Below are 12,011 nucleotides of genomic sequence, written 5' to 3' on the forward strand. Positions count from 1 at the left end.
TGCATAAATCATTATTCATTACATAATTCAAATAAAATACACTTTCATCGTTTCATATTAGCTGGTCATCTTACTAAAATTGATTGTCTCATATTAGTTGATTACCTTACTAAATTAAGAAAGCATTAACTAAATTTTTTCAGTATTATCCTTACAATTTTATTTTTTTAAAGTGTCCACATTTGTTTGTAAAGTTCCCAAGAATTTTTTTAAGGGTGAATTTATAAAATTTCGCGGTTGTTATTTTCTTGGTGTAGTGGCTGTGGTTGTTGATGGTAGAATAGGGTCATGTCCGAAGGGGTCGGGGTCAGGGCGGGGGTGGGGTGGTGTTGGGGGTGGGGGAGTAGGGGCTAGGTCTGGTGTTAAGGGCGGTAGAGGAGGGGGTGTCGCTAGAGTTGATAGGCTGAGGGTTGGGTCTTGGAATATAGGGACTCTCCGGGGAAAGTTCATAGAGCTGGTAAAGATTCTTAGAAATAGGAGGATCAATATGGCGTGTGTCCAGAAGACTAAGTGAGGAGGGTCTAAGGCTAGGGATGTGGATGGTTACAAGCTTTGTTACTCTAGAAGTGAGAGGCGTAGGAATGGAGTTGGCATCTTAGTAGATGAAGAGCTTAGAGGGCGGGTAGTGGCGGTGAAGAGGATTAGTGATGGGTTGATGTCTATTAAGTTAGTTTTTAAGGGGTTTACCCTGAACGTGTGTAGTGTGTATGGGCCGCAGGTGGGCTTGGGCGGGGAGGAGAAGATGCGGTTTTCGGAGGACTTGGATGAGGTGGTTAGAGGCGTGCCTAGCTCTGAGAAAATTGTTGTAGCAGGGGATTTTAATGGACACATCGGGGCGTTTTCGGGAGGCTTTGGCGATGTGCATGGTGGTTTTGGTTTTGGGGAGAGAAATGAAGAGGGAGCTGCTCTGTTAGAATTTGCGAGGTCCTTTGGGCTAGTGGTGGTGAATTCGAGCTTTACAAAGAAGGAAGATCACCTGATCACCTTTCAAAGCGCGATAGCCATGACCCAAATTGACTTTTTGCTTCTTAGGAAAAGGGATAGGGGGTTGTGTAAGGACTGTAAGGTCATTTCGAGTGGGAATCTTTCGACTCAGTATAGGCTCTTGGTGATGGATTTGGGAATAAAGAAGGGTAAGAAGAGTAGGGGTAAGGAGGGCCGATCGAGAATTAGGTGGGGCGGCTTGATGCCGGTGAATGCGCAGGAGATAGGGGAGAAGTTGACTGGTATGGGGTTGTGGGGGCGTAGGGAAGACATAGATGGTAGGTGGGATAGGGCGGCTAGATGCATCAAGGAGACTGCTAGTGAGGTTTTGGGTGTGTCTAGGGGCCGGGCCGGGCACCATAGGGGGGATTGGTTGTGGAATGATGAAGTAAAAAAGAAAGTGGAGACTAAGAAAGGGGCGTATGCAAAGTTGGTTGAGAGTAAGGATGATGAAGAGAAGCGGGTTTTTAGGGAGGAGTACAAGCTAGCAAAGAAGGAGGCTAAGCTTGCAGTTACGGCAGCTAAGACGGCAGCGTTTGAGAGCTTGTATGCAGGATTAGAAGAGAAAGGAGGGGAAAACATGTTGTTTAGACTGGCTAAGGCTAGGGAGAGAAAGAACCGTGACCTAAACCAGGTGAAGTGCATTAAGGGGGATGATGGTAGAATTTTGGTGGAGGATGGTCATATTAAGAAAAGGTGGCAGTCGTATTTTCATAGGCTTTTGAATGATGAAGGGGATGAAGTTATTGAGTTGGGTGAGCTGGAGCATTTGGAGGAGTGTTGTGATTTTAGTTATTGTAGACGTTTTAAGGTGGAGGAGGTCTGAGAGGTCGTTCGCAGGATGCGAAGGGGTAGGGCGATAGGGCCTGATGAGATCCCCGTGGATTTTTGAAAGTTTTCTGGCAAGGCTGGTTTGAGGTGGTTGACGGATTTGTTCAACAACATTTTCAAGTCGGTGAAAATGCCTGAGGCCTGGAGACGGAGTACTATGATCCCTCTGTATAAGAATAAGGGTGACATTTAGAGTTGCAATAACTATAAGGGTATTAAGTTATTGTACCACACGATGAAGATTTGGGAAAGAGTGGTCGAGTGGAGGTTGAGGAGGATTGTATCTATTTCGGAGAACCAGTTTGGATTTATGCATATGCGTTGGACGACGGAGGCAATTCACCTAGTGCGGAGACTAGTGGAACAGTACAGAGAAAGGAAGAAGGACTTGCACATGGTGTTTATCGATTTGGAGGAGACATATGACAAAGTCCCTAGAGAAGTCCTTTGAAGATACTTGGATGTGAGTGGGGTTCCGGTGGCGTATACCAGATCGATCAAGGACATGTGTGATGGAACTAAGACTCAGGTGAGGACGACGGGAGGTGATTCAGAACATTTTTCGGTCTTGACAGGGTTGCATCAGGGATCTACTCTTAGCCCGTTTTTGTTTGCTTTGGTTATGGATGTGTTGACGCGGCGTATCCAAGGCAAGTTGCCCTGATGTATGCTTTTTGCAGACGATGTGGTTTTGATTGACGAGACTCGGGGAGTATGAATGATAAATTAGAGGTGTGGAGACAGACCCTTAAGTCTAAAGGGTTCATGTTAAGTAGGAGCAAGACCGAATATTTGGAATGTAAGTTTAATGTCTCGAGGGAGGTGGACGAAGTGGTAGTAAGGTTGGATTCTCAGGTGGTGTGTAAGAGAGATAGTTTCAAGTACTTAAGGGCCATGATTCAAGGGAATAGTAAGATTGACGAGGATGTCTCTCACCGGATCGGGGCGGGATGGATGAAATGGAAGCTCGCCTCGGGGGTGTTGTGTGATAAGAAGGTGCCGCCCAAGCTTAAAGACAAATTTTATAGGGTGGTAGTTCGTCCGTCCATGTTGTATGGAACGGAGTGTTGGCTTGTCAAAAACTCTCACATTCAAAAACTAAAGATGGCGGAAATGCGGATACTGGATGTATGGGCTTACTAGAGGGGATAGGGTTCGAAATGAGACTATTCGAGATAAGGTTGGTGTGGCTTCGGTGGAGGACAAGATGCAGGAGGTCCGTTTGAGATGGTTCGGATATGTGATGAGGAGGGGCACGGATGCTCCAGTTCGTAGGTGTGAGAGGCTTGCTTTGGATGGTTTCAGGCGAGGTAGGGGTAGGCCGAAGAAATACTGGAGAGAGAGGTGATTAGGCGGGACATGGGGCAGTTACAGCTTACTGAGGACATGGCCCTAGATAGAAAGATTTGGAGGACGCGTATTAGGATAGAAGGCTAGTGACTTTTTCGGTAGGTAGGATAGGGTTTTACTTGGCCGATGCAGTATTCTTGTTATGCTGCATTACGATTGCTTACTATTATTTGTTTACTACTCATTATAGGTGGCGTATTTATGTCATGTCATATTGTTTCATGCTTTGTGTACGTTTTTGATGACTTATCTTATCTTGAGCCGGGGGTCTATCGGAAACAGTCTTGCTACTTCTCCGGAGGTAGTGGTATGGACTGCGTACATCTTACCCTCCCCAGACCTCACTATGTGGGAATACACTGAGTTTGTTGTTGTTGTTGAATTTATAAAATTACCTTACACTGTTATTTATAATTTTTTTCTTAATTATCGTATAAAATGAAATTTGTCCAACTAATATGAAACTAAGAAAGTAGTATCATATCTTAGACAAGTCATACATTGTATTAGTAAAATTTAGTTCTTAATAAAGTTCAGTTGTAAGTATTAAATACTAGACCAATAGGTAGTAACTAGTAAATGTACTTTAAAGCATCAGGTAAACAAGAACAATTGATTGTTCTTGAATAGTACTAGTTGTTTATATTTGGATACGCACATAGTAAATGTGGTTACTATCCTTAAATTACTTGGCAAATAAAAATAATCACTTCTTAATTGGGATAAAATTTGAATTAGCTGTAATCTAATAATCTTTATTTAAGGCTAAAAATTTATTTAGCATTTTATATTTTCTGTTTACCATCTTCTATGATATCATTAACTAATTATAGTCTCGTTGATTTGCGAGTGAACCTATAGGTTCATGATTAATGATAATAATAATAATAATAATATATATATATATATATATATCAACAAATAATTAGTGTAAGATTAACTAGTTGTGTGTTGAATAACTAATAATCTGGTATATCGGCTAACAATTTAGTTAATTATTTAATTTATCTCTTAAAATTAATTGATCCTTTTTTTCCCTTAGTAAGGAAGATGTTCTTAGCCTTACAGTAAATATCTTATAAATTAGTCAGATTTACTTATATGTACATTAAATTTTAATCTTTTTTTTAAGAGTGTCAAATATGGGTTACATATCTTGAATAGTTACTTAGGTGTAGACATAGTTACTACTATGTTCTTATCTTTAAATATTGGAGTACTTCAGTAAATGAAGGGAACTATTTTCTAATTAGGATAAAATTTGAGTTAATTCAAATCTTGTGATTTTTATTTGAGGTTCAAAAACTCAACTAAAATGTTCTGTATTTTTTCATTTATCATCGTCTATGATATCATGGACTACTCTTAACTTACGAGCGAACATATAAATCGACTTGGTATGACATGCATAATTAATAAAAAGTACAAAAAAAATAAAATAGTTAGCCATAAATAACTAGGGTAAGGTTATTATGGGTTGAATAAGTAAGAATTTCACGTCATTATTCATTGGACAACAAACTAGTGATATCACTGGACAACGGGTTAATGAATTATTAAAATTACTCATAATGATAATATATTTCATGTAATTTTATAAATAGAGTTTGAAAAGAGTAAAATTCACGTAGACTGTACCTCTAACTTTATAAAATAGAGAGGTTATTTATGATAGCCCTCGACTTAAAAAAAAATGTCATCAAAGTAGGATTGCAAGTAGTGGTGCCTTGTCTATTAGACCATTTAGATAATAGCCTAGGGCCCCAACATTATAGAGGTCCATATTTTCATGTAAAAATAATTTTATATATATATATATATATATATATATATATTTATTTTTTTTTTATTTTTTTTTTATATTTTTTTTTTTTGGTCAAGAAGAGAAGACGTATTAAGGTTAGTGGGGAGGGGGATGCATATATATATATAACAGCTCATATCTTTGGGGGGAAAAAATCCAAATAGAGTTTGCATGGATTTTTTCTTATATAAAAAAAACTCATTATTACTATGATATTGTGACCGTTTGGGGCATTGAAAATAGAAGAATTAGTGGGGGGAAAAAAACGAAAATTGCAACATTAGAGTTTGTCTTGGGCTTTCGATATAATTGAGATGCCCTGATTGCAAGAAAAATATAACCAAATACTGAAATACTATGATACAAAGCAAATAAAATAATAAATAATAACACACATAGAAGCATAAGAGACTATGCAAATACCAAAGACTTCGACCACTCAGAGGCAGATCTATGTGTACTCGGGTATATGACACGGCATTTACAGACCTCGATTGAAACTTTGTGTATATATGCGTATGATGGAGAAGAATTGAATATATCATATACTTGCCACCCCTTGAACAAAGTGACAATTACAATTAGTGCCACTAACAATAGGTAGAAAATATCACCGTGTTGATTAAGGTTTGAAACCTATTAATGAGCATTGTATTTTTGGCTTGTTTCTTTGCTCAGCACAAAGGGAAGCTGCTCAGCACTTCGACCCAACCCCAACACTTCATTTTTTGTGTCTTTTTCGTTAGATGTGTGTCAAGGGCTTAATTGTCTTTTTATCCCCCCCGGTAGGTTTTTTCATTAATTTCATTTACTTGCTATTTTTTTATTAATTTAAATGGGTTATTTTTCTTTAATTAATTCCTGTTCTTCTAAAACTTTCTCTTGGTTAATCTCTTGATACTAGTGTTTCATGTGTATTTGTGTGAATTAATGAGTATTAAATCTTAAACGTCACATAATTAAATATTAATAAGAACATATTAATTTTTTAAAAAAGTTCAAGCCTATAAAATTATGCATATTATTATGTTAGAGATTTTAAAATGTAAAGTTTGAACTAAATGAAGATGATTAAGTTGAAGCTATAATTTTTAATTCTTTCAAATTATATACTTGCAACAACACTCTCAACATATAAAGGTAATGAAATATGAGTATATTAAGTTAAATATAACTATATCATATTATTTATAGAAATTTAAATTTTTAACATGAAAAATCTTTTTTCTCTTTCAAAGTTTTGAAGAATAAGATCTCTTATACCAAAAAAATTAAACTACTTGGAAATTTTTGATCTGAAAATATCTAAAAAAAAAAAAAAATAACTCGCTAGACGTATTTGATCGGTTTGTTTATAAAATAAAAAAATGATAAATAACCCAAATTGTAACCCAAAATTAAAAGAATCGATTCACAAATCCTACTTGGAAGGCATGACACTCGATATCTCAAAATCTTAGATCTGCTTCTAGTACCACTAATTAGATTGCTACCCCTATTCTCCACATAAAGTGTAATAAAATCCAACTATCTACTAATTTTCTATTCTAATGCTAGACATTAATTTATGCCCTTCTATCTGTCTTGTCTAATAACCTCTTCTTCTTTTTTTCCGCTTACCTCTACCTTTCCTAACTCCTATTATAAGTAACTTGTCATGCCTCCTAACGTATACATCCTAATACCTCCATGTCTAAATCATCCCAATCTATTTCACTCATCAACTGTCAGCCACAAAAACCATTTCTACCTTACCTCAAATAACTTTATTCATATATCTCTCCGTATACCCACTCATTCATTTGAGCATCCTCATCTACACCACCTTCATCTTTTGAAAGTATGTTTTTTTTATTGATCAACACTCTGCCCCGTACAACAAAATTGGTCTAACCATCACTCGATCTATAGAACTTACTTTTAAGCCTATGCGACACATTCTTATCACAAAGTACCCCAAAGATGAGTCTCCATTTTCACCTACCCCATGTTGTTATATACTATGTGTGACATCATCATTAATTATTTCGTCTATTTAAATTAGATCATATACTTAAAACTTCCTCTCTTCAATATGCCGTGTGTATCCGTCTCACATCCATCCCCGCCTCATGAGTTGTGTCACTGAAGACACCAAGGACATGTCGCGTCCAAAGTCTATCTCAGGGCGTGACATCTATACTCACATCAAATATATACAACTTGATCAAAGTAATCTATTTATAGGTATTAAACAATCTATCAAGTGTTAGATGAAAAAGCCTCGTGTTTTATAGTTGTGTTACACCGAAAACCACATTTACCATGTGGCTCCCTCTATAGGGAAGACTCTTGACTGTTAGATCTACTAGACTACTACTCAAATGGAAAATCACAACTATTTTATGTGTGCATGGATAGAAATATATAAGAGATTAAAAAAAAAAAAAAAAGGTTACGTTGCTACTCACTTGCAATCCTTCTTGAATATCTGGATGAAGATGTTTGCTTCTGCTGTCAACAATTGGAGTCAAACACCAACAATGAATATTATAGAGAAACTTGGAAAACCTAAACAGGCAAGGATGATAAGAAAAGCGTATGTTGTGACCATATGAATGAGAAAATAATAGCAGAATGTTTGAGAAAAGTGAGAAACAATGAAAATCAATTGCCAAAATATGAATTGTTTCTTGGTCAAAATACATTTAAAACTGATGAACTTGGAGATAAGTATAAAGTAAATATTCATATGTTAAAATTAAATTCTAGTAACTACAATGTGATCTATTGTTCACAGAAAATCCTTACAAGCTTAAAAGTTAATGACTCGTGTTTGAATTTAAAAGTAAAATCTTAGAAATCAAGTATTCTAATGAGAATGTTGACCAACCTCCACATAAATATTGAGATTAAAATGTTCTAATAGCAAGTATTTTATCATGCAAACAAAAACAATCGGGGTGGAGTAATATACATTAGGCCCATGCTGACACAGACATCAATATCCAAGTATAAATATAGCCATTATACACAACATTATACACCCACATTATAACCAAAGTCTCTTAAATTAATTAAAGAGCAAATACAATCGAGAAAAAAGAAATGACTTCTTGTAACAAAGTATTAGTAACTCCAATTTCATGCGAGAGTAGTTGTGGTTTCTGTGGAAGCCGAACCAATGACAACTTTTGTTCCAAATGCTACTATACTTTCTTGAAAGAAGAAACTGATAAGAGTGCATTAGCTTTATTTAAAACGATATCTTCTCTTAAAATTAAAACTAGAAAAGATGATTCAATGATGAAGACGAAGCCACAAAGGTGCATTGTTTGCCTGAAGAAGGTGGGATTAACAAGGTTCATTTGTAAGTGTGATGAAGTATTTTGCATAAGTCATAGATATCCAGAGGAACATGCTTGTGCTTTCGATTTCAAGTCAATAGAGCGTGCGGTTTTGGCCAAGGAAAATCCTCTATGCAAAGCTGACAAACTTGAGAATAGGATCTAAAATCATATTATTGCTTATCGCTATTATTGCTAATCATGTAATATGCTATAATCAGTTTGTATTAAGTCAAAATATTTCACTTGAATTTCATTTGCTTTTATCACAATCCAGGGTGTTTATGGCTCGGTCCAAATCAACTTAGTCGATTTTAACTTTCTAAAATCAAATCAAACCAACACAAAAAAATAATCGGCGGTTTGGTTCTTGTCAGTTTAGTTCGGTTTGGTTGAATTTTTTCGGTATATAACTTTAGCTAATGATAAAAGTTAATTTTTTAAATATAAATCCAATCCAACATATGAGATGTACGTCAATTGAGTGTTGTGTTTTAACCTTGAAACTAAGATGTCAATTCATTGTTATACTTAGGCAACACCACGAGCAATACCATATGAGCGCTTCTACAAAAATTATTCAGAAACTTCATATAAGAGAACGATATCATAAACTCTCCAAAAGTAGAACACATATTTTTTTTTCTCCATAGGGACCAAAAAAAAAAGTTCAAAAAGCTATTATCTACAGTCTAATGAACTCACCTGTAAAATCCCAAAGACATCAAGATAATTTTCACAATTAGTATCATTTGTCATTAAAAGTGCAAAGATCATTTAGAATCTCATAACGTACTGTCAACTAGATGGAGACATATGACTAAAAGTATTACGACAAAAGTTAAATTCATGATTAAAATTTAAAATGTAACAAGTATTTATATTTTATTCATGAATAATATATATATATATATATATATATATAATTTTTTATCGATTCGATTTGATTATTTTGTTGATTATAGAATAAAACCAAAATCAAATCACTTAAATATCGTTTTTTTAAATCTAAAATCAAACCAAACCAAATATCAATTTTCTTTGATCGATTTAGTTTGGTTTGCGATTCAATTTGGTTTTTAACCAAACCGTGAAACCTATTAATGATGTTCAACAATTAAAAATCAAAAGATACACCACGCATAGCTAACTCTATTATAAATAAAAATTACTAACATTTTATATCCATATTAGTAGATCCCCCTAATTTTATAACACATTTACTCTATATGTTAAGAAAGAAAAAATTCTTTAAATTGCAACAAAAAAAATATCAAATGATTAATTTCAAAAGGTAAATAAAATAATTCACTAATTGTGTAATGCATTTACTATATACTAACTAACAATATTTCTAAAAAGATAGCAAAAAAAGATTAAATAACGTCAAAAGGTAAATTAACTAGTCCAGTATTTCATCATCCAATGATGTCAGGTCGTTAGTCTATCAGTCAAAACACAATTAATGTTACACTAATTATTTATAGTTACTTTTTCAGATCATTTTTACCTCTACACTTTTTTATTTTTGGATATTTAATAATATTTGTTTAGTTTATAAAATTATCGAATAAATTATTTATTTTTATTCTTTTTATTCTTAATATTAAATATAATATATCACTCATTAAATTTTTTAAAGTAAAATATTTATTATATTCAAAGGGTTATATTGTAAAATCACCATATATTTATTATTTTTTAAGGTATGTATCAAGTTAAAAGTGGATAAATATCTGTAAATAAGTGAGTATGTGTTCTAGCATTTATACTATTATAGTTTATGTTATGCTATATATGTTACTCATAAATTAAAAGTGGACAAGTATTTACAGATGAAATCAAAAGTGGACAAGTTTTTATAGATGGAATAGTATTTAATTCATCTTATATGTTGAGTCATAGTCAACATAAATCAACAATATTACATAAGTAGTTAATGATATCGTCGAAGATGATAAATAAAAAATATATCTATATTATTTGAATGTTTGAATTTGAAATAAAAATTATAAGATCCATTTTAACTCAAATTTTATCTCTATTAGAAAAGCAATTCCCTTCATTTATTGAATTATATATTTAAAGTTAAGACATATTTAAGATGTGTAAAATGTATAATTATATCTTTACAAATAAGAATCAAAACTTAATATACATCTAATAAATCTGACTAATTTATAATATATTTATTATAAAACTAAAAACACTTTCCAATAATTAATTACCAGGACACTCATTTATTAAATCATGACCACACATATATCATACATTTTTCAAAATAAACACTTTCCATAAATCAATATCTCAAGCTAAGGTTCATGAAATCACTCTAAGGTCAAAGTTTAGATGCAAATATAAAAACATGCTAGAGTCGTTTATTTGTGAAGCCTAACATAATTAAATGAAGTTATCGAGACAAGGACCTCAGCATGATCATAGTCCATAGCTAAGCAAAGTTAAATGAGACGACTGTGTCCCAATAGGTGCGTGGGGGCTCACCAAAAGTTAAGTACATAAATTTTAACATGAAATATAGTATTATCCATCTTAGTATTTATACTTGCATTGTGAAATATAGCGCTCTGAAGTAAAGAATTATAAAAATATATGAAATTGTATTACATGTATCGAAGCAAAATGAAATATAAAAACATAATTAGAAAGAGAGAGGACAATCAAGGAAAAAAAATCAAAATCATAATATAAGAGAAAGGCAAAAAGAGATAGAAATTATTATATTGACTTTAACGTGTGCCATCACTCATCTTCATTACGGGAACTTATTAGTTTAATCAATATGATACATCATGAGAGCACATGAAATCTGATTAGTCGAGTTGTTTCACACATTATTGAGTGTGGCTCGTATATACTATAATTTTGCTAGCAAAGGATTCTTAATACGTCTCGTTTGCAATATAAAGGATACATCTGACTCAATTCAAATCCTATATTGATAAACATAATTCCAAACACTTGTTGTAAATTAATATCTTCTCGGTTAATCATTTTACTCCCTCATATCATGTTTGTAGTTCACTCTTAACACTCATATTCATAAGTCATGCTTAATTTTAAAGACTCATAAATCATATTGGTTGCAAAAATTATTTTAAAAAAAATCGTATGACATAATTCGTAAACTAAAATCATGAAAAAGTCAAGTCATTATAGCATAAAGCTCATATTTTATAAAAAAATTATAATTCAGTCAAAATTTGATATTAATAGTATTCCATAATGTTAACTTCTTTTTTCTCAAAAAAGTCTTCGTATCTCGTATTTCCTTTTATAATATAGTTTATTGTCAAATGAGAATTTCCACGAAAATAGGCATTATTACAATATTGAAGTCCTTAGCTCAACTATGTCGCTTAAACGTGCATATTTGTTGATTTTTAGGGGCCGTTTGGTTTGTAAATAATCCCGGGATAAAATAATAATCCCGGGATAAAATTTTTTATCCATCTTTTGGTTGTAAATATTTGGAATAACTTATCCCGAGATTAATAATTAGTCCCGGGATAAGTTATCCCCCAATTGGTGGGATAACAATTCCAACATTATTCTTACATGGGATAAAACCATAAAATGACAATGTTACCCTTAAATTCTTTGATTTTTCACCTCCATACACATAATTTGAGTGCATAATTTAAAATTTTTACTAAAAATATTTCTGTGAAGCAACTATAATTTGAGTGCATAATTTA

Source organism: Capsicum annuum, chromosome 2 (assembly GCF_002878395.1).
Source record: "Capsicum annuum cultivar UCD-10X-F1 chromosome 2, UCD10Xv1.1, whole genome shotgun sequence".
NCBI lineage: Eukaryota > Viridiplantae > Streptophyta > Magnoliopsida > Solanales > Solanaceae > Capsicum > Capsicum annuum.